The sequence below is a fragment of the Triticum aestivum genome, chromosome 6D (assembly GCF_018294505.1).
Source record: "Triticum aestivum cultivar Chinese Spring chromosome 6D, IWGSC CS RefSeq v2.1, whole genome shotgun sequence".
Lineage (NCBI taxonomy): Eukaryota > Viridiplantae > Streptophyta > Magnoliopsida > Poales > Poaceae > Triticum > Triticum aestivum.
The window spans coordinates 319,784,570-319,796,038 of NC_057811.1; the positions used below are offsets into that span (position 1 = coordinate 319,784,570).

General features: G+C 42.7%; 1 long non-coding RNA gene across 1 annotated transcript; it reads right to left on the reverse strand.

Annotated features, from left to right (window-relative positions):
- Positions 1 to 2,146: 2,146 nt before the first annotated feature.
- On the reverse strand, positions 2,147 to 2,506 carry LOC123142871 (uncharacterized). The gene is made up of 3 exons (XR_006470610.1): positions 2,432 to 2,506; positions 2,269 to 2,301; positions 2,147 to 2,188 (listed from the first exon to the last, which is right to left on the reverse strand). It is a non-coding gene; the product is annotated as an uncharacterized lncRNA (long non-coding RNA).
- Between the last annotated feature and the right edge of the window lie 8,963 nt (positions 2,507 to 11,469).

The following is an 11,469-nucleotide window of genomic DNA, read 5'->3' on the forward strand; positions in this document are numbered from 1 at the left end:
GAAAGGTGTTTCGGGAGCCCCGGCAAGTGTTGGAGGGCCTCATGGGCCAAAGGGGAAGGGGCAAACCAGCCCACTAAGGGGTGGTGCGCCCCCCACACCCTTTCCCACGTTACTTGGGGAGGTGGGGCGCCTCCACCTGGCTTGGGAGGCAAGCCTCCACCTGCTTGGCTTGGGGGGCAAGTCTCCCTAGGATTTTCCCTAGGGAGATCCAATCTGCTTGGCCGCCGCCCCCTAGGGGAAACCCTAGGGCGCCTCCCCCTCTCCCCTTGCCCCTATATATAGTGGAGGGGTGGGAGGGCAGCCGCACCTCTTCCCTGGCGCAGCCCTCCCTCCTCATACACCTCCTCCTCCTCCGTAGTGCTTAGCGAAGCTCTGCCAGAGAACCACGAGCTCCATTGCCACCACGCCGTCGTGTTGCTGGAGTTCTCCCTCAACTTCTCCTCTCCCCTTGCTGGATCAAGAAGGAGGAGACGTCCCCGGGCTGTACGTGTGTTGAACGCGGAGGCGCCATCCGTTCGGCGCTAGATCGGATCTTCCGCGATTTGAATCGCTGCGAGTACGACTCCATCAACCGCATTCTTGTAACGCTTCCGCTTAGCGATCTTCAAGGGTATGAAGATGCACTCCCTCTCTCTCGTTGCTAGCATCTCCTAGATTGATCTTGGTGACACGTAGGAAATTTTTTAATTATTGCTACATTCCCCAACAAAGGCACCTTTGGGAATGATAACTTTGGTGGAGCTTCAACAACTTCACCAAATTTAACCTTTTCACGTCCAGGGAATTCAATATGAGTCTCGACCTTACCAGCCTTGCACTTCTTTTTCTTCTCATCCAGATGTCTGAAACCAATGATACAACATACTTTATTATCATACATTGCCATGAGTGAATGTGGAAGTTCTCTTAGAATATTTTGTCCTAGTTCAAAAATAAAAGCTGAAGCAAGATACATGGTTTATTCTTTACACGAGGCAACATTGGATCCAAATGAATTGATGCAAAAGCTACACAATTAGAGTCAAGTAAACCAAGACAGATCAAATGGTTAGACAACTTAATTCTTCACTTTCTGCTTCTTCGAAACCGAGACATTCGCCTCGAGTTCCTTGAAAAATATTCTCAATAGGATTTCAAAAACCGCCGTCGAATACACCAAGATACTCTATAACAGAATCACTAATAGCAGCTATAGAATCGTACAATATATTATATGTACAAAATAGACACTCCAAGATACCATGTCAAAAAAATGGCTGGGTCAAAGTTCCATGACATATAGAACATCGACAAAGTACATTTTCTTTAAAGTCATTCTTTTCTACAGCCCATAAAAGCTGTCACTCAAGGAGCGACATGTTTTTTATTACAAAAATTCACCACATTCTGATGAACATGGAAAAGCAAGCTAGAGTTAGCAGACCAAAATTAGATTCAAAATGTAATGCTACAGATATCCAATATTCACAACTAGTACTTTCAGGCGGCGTGTCAACTCACCATGTACAACAATCATTAGGCAGATCGCACCATCTTCTTCAAGTGGAAAGTGTCAACAGACCATGAGAAGATTAACAAACAAAATGCGAAGAGATGCTCTTACCCTTTTAGGTATTGATGTAGTTCCAGCTAGCATACTCAGTACTGATGCTAATATGGCTGTAGACGAACGGACAACCTATACAAAATTAAAATATTAGACTCAATAGACCAGGCCAAATGTGTTGTAAAAATATTAAAATAAAACTGACCTTAGGTGGATCTGCTCTAAGGTGATTGAGCTACAGGAGACACGGGTTCCGAACCTGACGGCAAAGAAGCAGTCTGTAGTAAGAAAGAGAAAAAGGTCAGCCTGTGAAGATCAAAACTATATTGAAACTGGAAAAAGGGGTGAATGAAGTTACCCTGGTAATTCCTTCTAAAGACTCGATTGCAGGGAGAGAAGTTGATGCTGTGACCTGAAAAATGATTTTGTTTACGAGATTAGGATTCACAGAGAACATGACATTCGAACCAACAGACCTCATGCCATAGACGCATCATGATAATAGCCACAATAAAACAAGCACACTATAGCGAATAAGGTACGAGATATTCTCCGGACTTGCCTTAGGAGTATCGGCTTTGGACTCCGATCCAATCTTTTACTGAACTCACATGACTCATGTATTCCTCGTGTTGTGTGATCCTAAGATATTTCAGTCAAAAGGGTTAGCAACACATAATCTCTATAGAAAAACAAACTATGGGCTAGGAATTTCTACTTACTTGAGTATATGCAAGGCGTCCAAGCTTTGTCTCCTGCAAAAGAGTAAGAGATTTAGTTTGTACTTACTACTAGAAGTCCTACTCTAAGGGGAAGAGATTATATTGAACACAAAAATAGAAGTGTGTGCAGTGCAAGCCTGAAAGGTATTACTCCACTACTTACCAGAGTGCGGACAACATGGTGAACTGATTGTATTTCCTCCTGAAAGGCACTTAGATCTCCATGTATAACTGTAACTTGTGAAATACGTATTATTTTTGCATCAGCATCTTCTAAAATACACTAAAGCCTGGAAACAATAAATATGCAGACAACATGGAAACTGAGAGAGAGGGTGAGGGAGGAGACCTTGAGATGGTCCATCCATGGAGGCGGCGGTGGGGTGGGAGCTCCATGGAGGGGGGGCGTCCCAAGAAGAAGTACGCGGGGGAGGTTGCATGGTGGCGACCCCGTCAATCCTCGTCTCCCTGCAGCAGCGGCGATGGTGGTTGCGGAGAAGGAGCGCGGCGTCCCGAGAAGAAGTAGACGGGGTGAGCTCGATGGTGGCTGCCCCGTCAATCACCTCCTCCCTGCGGTGATGGTGGTTCTGGGGAAGGAGCTGACCTTGGCGGCCCAGCTCGATGGCGGCGCGGATCCAGGAGCCCCCGATGTGGCCGCCGCCAGGGAGAGAAGGAGGGTGGAGAGGATGGGGGCGTCGGCGTTGGTGGTGGAGGGGAGGTCGGCGGTGGGTGCGGCTGTGGATGAGAGATCGCCGTCCGCGGTGGGTGGGTGGCCCGCGGTGGAGGGGATCTGGATCGGGGTTTGGGTGAATTTTTTTTTGAGATAAACGGGGGCGCGGGTGGACGGTGGGGGTGGGACAGTTGGTGGGGTGGGGGTGGGCATATACTAGTAGCGCGGTGGTCTCACCTGCGCTACAGCTATCCACATAGGAGTAGCGCAGGTTTTAGAACCCGCGCTACTACTATGGTCTGTTCGCGGGGCACGGTTAGAGATATTTACTAGTAGCGTGCTTTTTTGGCCACGCGCTACTAGTAAGTAGCAGTAGCGCGGGGCAATATAGCGCGCTACTAGTAAGTAGCAGTAGCGCGGGGCAATATAGCGCGCTACTAGTAAGCGTCTGTCTATAAGCTTTTCCCTAGTAGTGTTAGCAACTGAACCAGTATTAAATACCGAGGGGTTGCTATAAACACTAGTAAAGTACACATCAATAACATGTATATCAAATATACCTTTGTTCACTTTATCATCCTTCTTATCCGCCAAGTATCTAGGGCAGTTCCACTTCGAGTGACTATTTCCTTTGCAGTAGAAGCACTCAGCTTCAGGCTTGGGTCTAGCATTGGGCTTCTTCATGGGAGTGGCAACTTGCTTGCTATTCTTCTAGAAGTTCCCTTTCCTTCCCTTGCCCTTTTACTTAAACTAGTGGTCTTTTCAACCATCAACACTTGATGCTTTTCTTGATTTCTACCTTCGCTGATTTCAGCATCAGGAAGAGCTCGGGAATCGTTTTCTTCATCCCTTGCATATTATAGTTCATCACGAAGTTCCAGTAACTTAGTCACAGTGACTAGAGGACTTTGTCAATCACTATCTTATTTGGAAGATTAACTCCCACTCTATTCAAGCGATTGTAGTACTCAGACATTCTGAGAACATGCTCACTGGTTGAGCTATTCTCCTCCATCTTGTAGGCAAAGTACTTGTCAGAGGTCTCATACCTCTCGACTCGGGCATGAATCTGAAATACCAATTTCAGCTCTTGGAACATCTCATATGCTCTGTGGCGTTCAAAACTTTTTTGAAGTCCCGGTTCTATACCGTAAAGCATGGTGCACTAAACTATCAAGTAGTCATCATACCGAGCTTTGTCAAACGTTCATAACGTCTACATCTGCTCCTGCAATAGGTCCATCACCTAGCGGTGCATCAAGGACATAATTCTTCTGTGCAGCAATGAGGATGATCCTCAGATCACGGACCAAGTCCGCATCATTGCTACTATCATCTTTCAACTTAGCTTTCTCTAGCAATGCATTAAAATTCAAAGGAACAGTAGCACGGGCCATTGATCTACAACAACATAGACATGCAAAACACTATCAGGTACTAAGTTCATGATAAATTAAAGTTGAATTAATCATATTACTTAAGAACTCCCACTTAGATAGACATCCCTCTAATCATCTAAGTGATCACATGATCCAAATCAACTAAACCATGTCCGATCATCACGTGAGATGGAGTAGTTTTCAATGGTGAAAATCACTATGTTGATCATATCTACTATATGATTCACGCTCGACCTTTCGGTCTCCAGTGTTCTGATGCCATATCTGCATATGCTAGGCTCGTCAAGTTTAACCCGAGTATTCTGCGTGTGCAAAACTGGCTTGCACCCGTTGTATGTGAACGTAGAGCTTATCACACCCGATCATCACGTGGTGTCTCGGCACGACGAACTTTCACAACGGTGCATACTCAGGGATAATACTTGGACCTTGAAATTTAGTGAGAGATCATCTTATAATGCTACCGTCGAACTAAGCAAAATAAGATGCATAAAGGATAAACATCACATGCAATCAATATAAGTGATATGATATGGCCATCATCATCTTGTGCCTTTCATCTCCATCTCCAAAGCACCGCCATGATCACCATAGTCACCGGCGCGACACCTTGATCTCCATCGTAGCATCGTTGTCGTCTCGCCAACTATTGCTTCTACGACTATCGCTACCGCTTAGTGATAAAGTAAAACAATTACATGGCGATTGCATTGCATACAATAAAGCGACAACCATATGGCTCCTACCAGTTGCCGATAACTCTGTTACAAAACATGATCATTTCATACAATAAAATTTAGCATCATGTCTTGACCATATCACATTACAACATGCCCTGCAAAAACAAGTTAGACGTCCTTTACTTTGTTGTTGCAAGTTTTACGTGGCTGCTACGGGCTGAGCAAGAACCGTTCTTACCTACGCATCAAAACCACAACGATTTTTCGTCAAGTGTGCTGTTTTAACCTTCAACAAGGACCGAGCGTAGTCACACTCGATTCAACTAAAGTTGGAGAAACTGACACCCGCCAGCCACCTGTGTGCCAAGCACGTCGGTAGAACCAGTCTCGCGTAAGCGTACGCGTAATGTCGGTCCGGGCCGCTTCATCCAACAATATCGCCGAATCAAAGTATGACATGCTGGTAAGCAGTATGACTATTATCGCCCACAACTCTTTGTGTTCTACTCGTGCATATAACATCTACGCATAGACCTGGCTCGGATGCCACTGTTGGGGAACACAGTAATTTCAAAAAAATCCCTGCGCACACGCAAGATCCGTCTAGGTGATGCATAGCAACGAGAGGCGAGAGTGTTGTCCACGTACCCTCGTAGACCGAAAACGAAGCGTTATGACAATGCGGTTGATGTAGTCGTACGTCTTCACGATCCGACCGATCCTAGTACCGAAAGTACGGCACCTCCGCGATGTGCACACGTTCAGCTCGGTGACGTCCCACGAACTCTAGATCCAGCTGAGTGTCGAGGGAGAGCTTCGTCAGCACGACGGCGTGATGACGGTGATGATGAAGTTACCGACGCAGGGCTTCGCCTAAGCACTACAACGATATGACCGAGGTGGAAATCTATGGAGGGGGGCACCGCACACGGCTAAGACAATCAACTTGTGTGTTCTAGGGTGCCTCCCTGCCCCCGTATATAAAGGAGCAAGGGGGAGGCCGGCCGGCCCTATTGGCGCGCCAACGAGGGGAGGAATCCTCCTCCTAGTAGGAGTAGGATTCCTCCTTTCCTAGTCCTACTAGGAGGGGGGAGGAAGGAGAGGGAGATAGGGAGGGAAAGAGGGGGCACCGCCCCCCTCCTTGTCCAATTTGGACTCCTCAAGGGGGGGGGGCAGCCAGCCCTAAGGCCCCCTCCTCTCTCTCTCTCTCACAAGGCCCATGTTTCCCCATTAGTTCCCCGGGGGTTCCGATAACCCCCCGGCACTCCCATAATTATCCAGTGACCCCCGGAACTCATCCGGTGTCCGAATATAGTCATCCAATATATCAATCTTTAAGTCTCGACCATTTCGAGACTCCTCGTCATGTCCGTGATCACATCCGGGACTCCGAACTACCTTCGGTACATCAAAACACATAATCTCATAATACCGATCGTCAGTGAACGTTAAGCGTGCGGACCCTACGGGTTCGAGAACTATGTAGACATGACCAAGACTCATCTCCGGCCAATAACAAATAGCGGAATCTGGATGCTCATATTGGTTCCTACATATTCTATGAAGATCTTTATCGGTCAAACCGCATAACAACATATGTTGTTCCCTTTGTCATCGGTATGTTACTTGCCCGAGATTTGATCGTCGGTATCTCAATACCTAGTTCAATCTCGTTACCGGCAAGTCTCTTTACTCGTTCCGTAATGGATCATCCCGTGACTAACTCATTAGTCACATTGCTTGCAAGGCTTATAGTGATGTGCATTACCGAGAGAGCATAGAGATACCTTTCTGATACACGGAGTGACAAATCCTAATCTCGATATATGCCAACTCGACAAACACCTTCGGAGACACCTGTAGAGCATCTTTATAATCACCCAGTTACGTTGTGACGTTTGATAGCACACAAAGTGTTCCTCCGGTATTCAGGAGTTGCATAATCTCATAGTCAGAGGAACATGTATAAGTCATGAAGAAAGCAGTAGCAATGAAACTGAAACGATCATAATGCTAAGCTAACAAATGGGTCTTGTCCATCACACAACACATGTCTATGGCTAGGAAACTTAACCATCTTTGATTAACGAGCTAGTCAAGTAGAGGCATACTAGGGACACTCTGTTTGTCTATGTATTCACACATGTGCTAAGTTTCCGGTTAATACAATTCTAGCATGAATAATAAACATTTATCATGAAATAAGGAAATAAACAATAACTTTATTATTGCCTCTAGGGCATATTTCCTTCATCGATTACAGGAAGGAGGCACTCCCTCATCTCGTAGCATGTGTACATATTCTTGGCTACGAATCTGAGGTGAGTTTCATCCAGTTGCCACATCTAGGCCCCGTGTCAGGATACGGGATGTGTTCTGTTGGCATCCTGCTTCATCTTTTCGAAGTAGGGGTCGATGATGGCCGAGGCAAGTTCAATCATGGAGTCATTCTTCATGCTGCCCCAGACCTTGTAGTGACCACAGATTTCGACAATAATGGAATGAGTTTAGGTATTTCCCCAAAGAGGAAGGGGTGATGCAGCACAGCGACGGTAGGTATTTCCCTCGGTGATGAAACCAAGGTTATCGAACCAGTAGGAGAATCAAGCAACACTACGTAAACAGCACCTGCACACAAATAACAAATACTCGCAACTCGACGTGTTAAAGGGGTTGTGAATCCCTTTCGGGCAGCGGTGCCAGAAATTGGCAAAAGGACGTGATAAAAATATGATAAATTGGATCGCGGGAACGCGAGATAAAATAAGTAATAATAAATTGCAGCAAGGTAGTTTTGTATTTTTTGTTTAATAGATCTGAAAATAAAAGCAAAGGAAAATAGATCGCAAAGGCAAATAATATGAGAAAGAGACCCCGGGGGCCGTAGATTTCACTCGTGGCTTCTCTCGAGAAAAATAGCAAACGGTGGGTAAACAAATTACTGTTGGGCAATTGATAGAACTTCAAATAATCATGACGATATCCAGGCAATGATCATTACATAGGCATCACGTCCAAGATTAGTAGACCGACTCCAGCCTGCATCTACTACTATTACTCCACACATCAACCGATATCCAGCATGCATCTAGTGTATTAAGTTCATGGAGAAACGGAGTAATGCAATAAGAACATTGACATGACGTAGACAAGATCTATTTATGTAGAAATAGACCCCATCGTTTTATCCTTAGTAGCAACGATTACATACGTGTCGGTTCCCCTTCTGTCACTGGGATCAAGCACCGTAAGATCAAACCCACTACAAAGCACCTCTTCCAATTGCAAGATAAATAAATCAAGTTGGCCAAACAAAACCCAAATATCGGAGAAGAAATACGACGCTATAAGAAATCATGCATATAAGAGATCAAAGAAACTCAAATAACTTTCATGGATAAAAATATAGATCTGATTATAAAATCAAAGTTCATCCGATCCCACAAACACACCACAAAAAGAGTTACATCATATACATCATATGGATCTCCAAGATTAAAATAAGTCACCCGTATAAAAAACATGCAGAAGACAGCAACTGGCACTTAGCACTATGTCAATAGGTTAGTACCAAAAAATGATATAAAATGACTATAAAATGATTATAAAACATCAAAGATTGATAATATAACAGCATGGAACAATAAAAAAATTATAGATACGTTGGAGACGTATGAGCATCCCCAAGCTTAATTCCTACTCGTCCTCGAGTAGGTAAATGATAAAATGGAATTTTTGATGTGGAATGCTGCCTAACATGTGATCTCATATTATTTTCTTTATAGCATGGACATTTGGACTTTTATATTGTTCAAAGCAATAGTCTAGTTTTGACATGATAACTTAAATACTCAAGCATACCAACAAGCAACCATGTCTTTCAAAATATCAGTGCTAAAATAAGTTATCCCTAGCCCATCATGCTCAATCATTGATCCATTCATGAAACACACTCGCATATTAGCTACACCCAATACTCAAGTACGATCATAGTGCCTCCAAGTTGGTCCTTGATAACAGAAGATGGAGACTCAAATTAAAAAAAGTATAAAGTAAAAGAAAGGCCCTTCGCGGAGGGAAGTAGGGATTTGTAGAGGTGCCAGAGCTCAAAGCAAAAAACTTAGAGATAAAAACATTTTGGGAGGTGTGCCTTTCCCACCAACGAAAAAGACTTCGAGTTCCCAACACTTTCCATGCTAGATATATCATAGGCGGTTCCCAAACAAAAATTAAAGTTTATTATTTTTTCCACCATACTTTCACTTTCCATGGCTAACCGTATCCACGGGTGCCTTCTATACCAACACTTTCCAAGGAATTTATTATTTGACAACATAAAGTAAATTCTTTATTCATTTCGGGACTGGGCATCCCTAATACCTTTGCTTTATTCTCGTGCAATGACAAGTGAATAAACACTCATTGTGAGAATAACACATCTAGCATGGAAAATATTAGCAACCCCTCACCGCTTCGCGAGCAGTACAAACACACAAAAGAGAAGTTTATTTTGAAAATTAGAGATGGCACATATAAATTTGCTTAGAACGGCAAAAGAATACCGCATATAGGTAGATGTAGTGGACTCATGTGGGAAAAACTGGCTTAAAGGATTTTTGATGGACAAGTAGTGATCATACTTAGTGCGAAATGAAGGCTAGCAAAAGATTGAGAAGCGACCAACCAAGAAACGAATAATCTCGTAAGCGAGCAATATGCATAATTAACACTGAATAATGCACCACAAGTAGGATATAATTTCATTGCATAACTATTGACTTTCATGCTTGCATAGGGAGTCACGAACCTTAACACCAATATTCTTACTAAAGCATCATTACTCATCAACATGGCTCACATATCACATCATCATATCTCAAAACTATTACTAAGAATCAAGTTTATTTTGTCCAATGATCTTCATTAAAGTTTTTATTATATCCTTCTTGGATATCTATCACTTTGGAACTAATTATCATGTGTTGATTTTGATAAGCTCATACAAATATAAGTGAAGATCATAAGCATAATATTTCTTTCTCTCAAATTAATTTAAGTGAAGCAAGAGAGAATTTCTTCAAAAATATTACTAACTCTCAAATAAATCTAAGTGAAGCAAGAGAGCATTTCTTCAAAAAAATACTAAAGCACACGGTGCTCAAAAACATATAAGTGAAGCACTAGAGCAAATCCATAGCATAAAAATTTAAGTGAAGCATAGGGAGCACTTCTAAGAAGTCATGGAATAATTTTGACTCTCTCAAATAGGTGTGTCTAGCAAGGAATCAAGACTAAAAACACAAACAAAACAAGCAAAGACTCATATCATACAAGACGCTCCAAGGAAAACACGTAGTATGTGATGAATAAAAATATAGCTTTGAGTAAAATACCAATGGTCGTTCGAAGAAAGAGGGGATGCCACTCGGGGCACCCCAAGCTTAGTTCCTTGCTTCTCTTTGGATAATAACTTGGGGTGCCATGGGCATCCCCAAGCTTAGGCTCTTCTTACTCCTTATTCCTTCATCCATCGTAAGATCACCCAAAACTTGAAAACTTCAATCACACAAAACTCAACAAAACCTTCGTGAGATCCGTTAGTATAAGAAAGCAAATCACTACTATAAGTACTGTTGCAACCCATTCATATTTTATTCTTGCATTATATCTACTGTATTCCAACTTTTCAATGGCAAAAACTCATCAAAGAAAACCATAGAATCATCAAAACAAACACACAACGCAAAGAAAACAGAAGCTGTCAAAACAGAACAGTCTGTATCAATCTGAATATTTCGAATACTTTTGTAACTCCACAAATTCTGAAAAATTTAGGAACACGTGAGCAATTTGTATATTAATCTTCTGCAAAAAGAATGGGTATTTTATCACGCTCCTGTGAGTTTTAACAATTCTGCGACTGGCGTGCAAAGTTTCTGTTTTTTCAGCAAGATCAAACAACTACCACCCAAGAAGATCCTAAAGGCTTTGTTTGGAACAAACACTAACGAAAACACAAAAAACACAATCATCACAGTAGCATAATTGTGCTAACACTCAAGAACAGAAATAAAAAAGCAAAAATAAATTTTATTCATTGGATTGCCTCCCAACAAGCGCTATCGTTTTACGCCCCTAGCTAGGCATAAGATTTCGACGATGCTCACACGAAAGATAATAATTGAAACACAAAGAGAGCATCATGAAACATGTGACGAACACATTTAAGTCTAACATACTTCCTATGCATAGGAATTTTATAGGAAAACAAATTGTCAAGGCAAGAAATATCTAGCATATGCAAAAGAGAGGAATAAAATATTGACAATCTCAACATAACAAGAGGTAATCTAGTAACATGAAAATTTCTACAACCACATTTCCCTCTCTCATAGTAATTACATGTGGGATCGTATTTAAATTCAACAATATAACTATCAAATAAAATAGT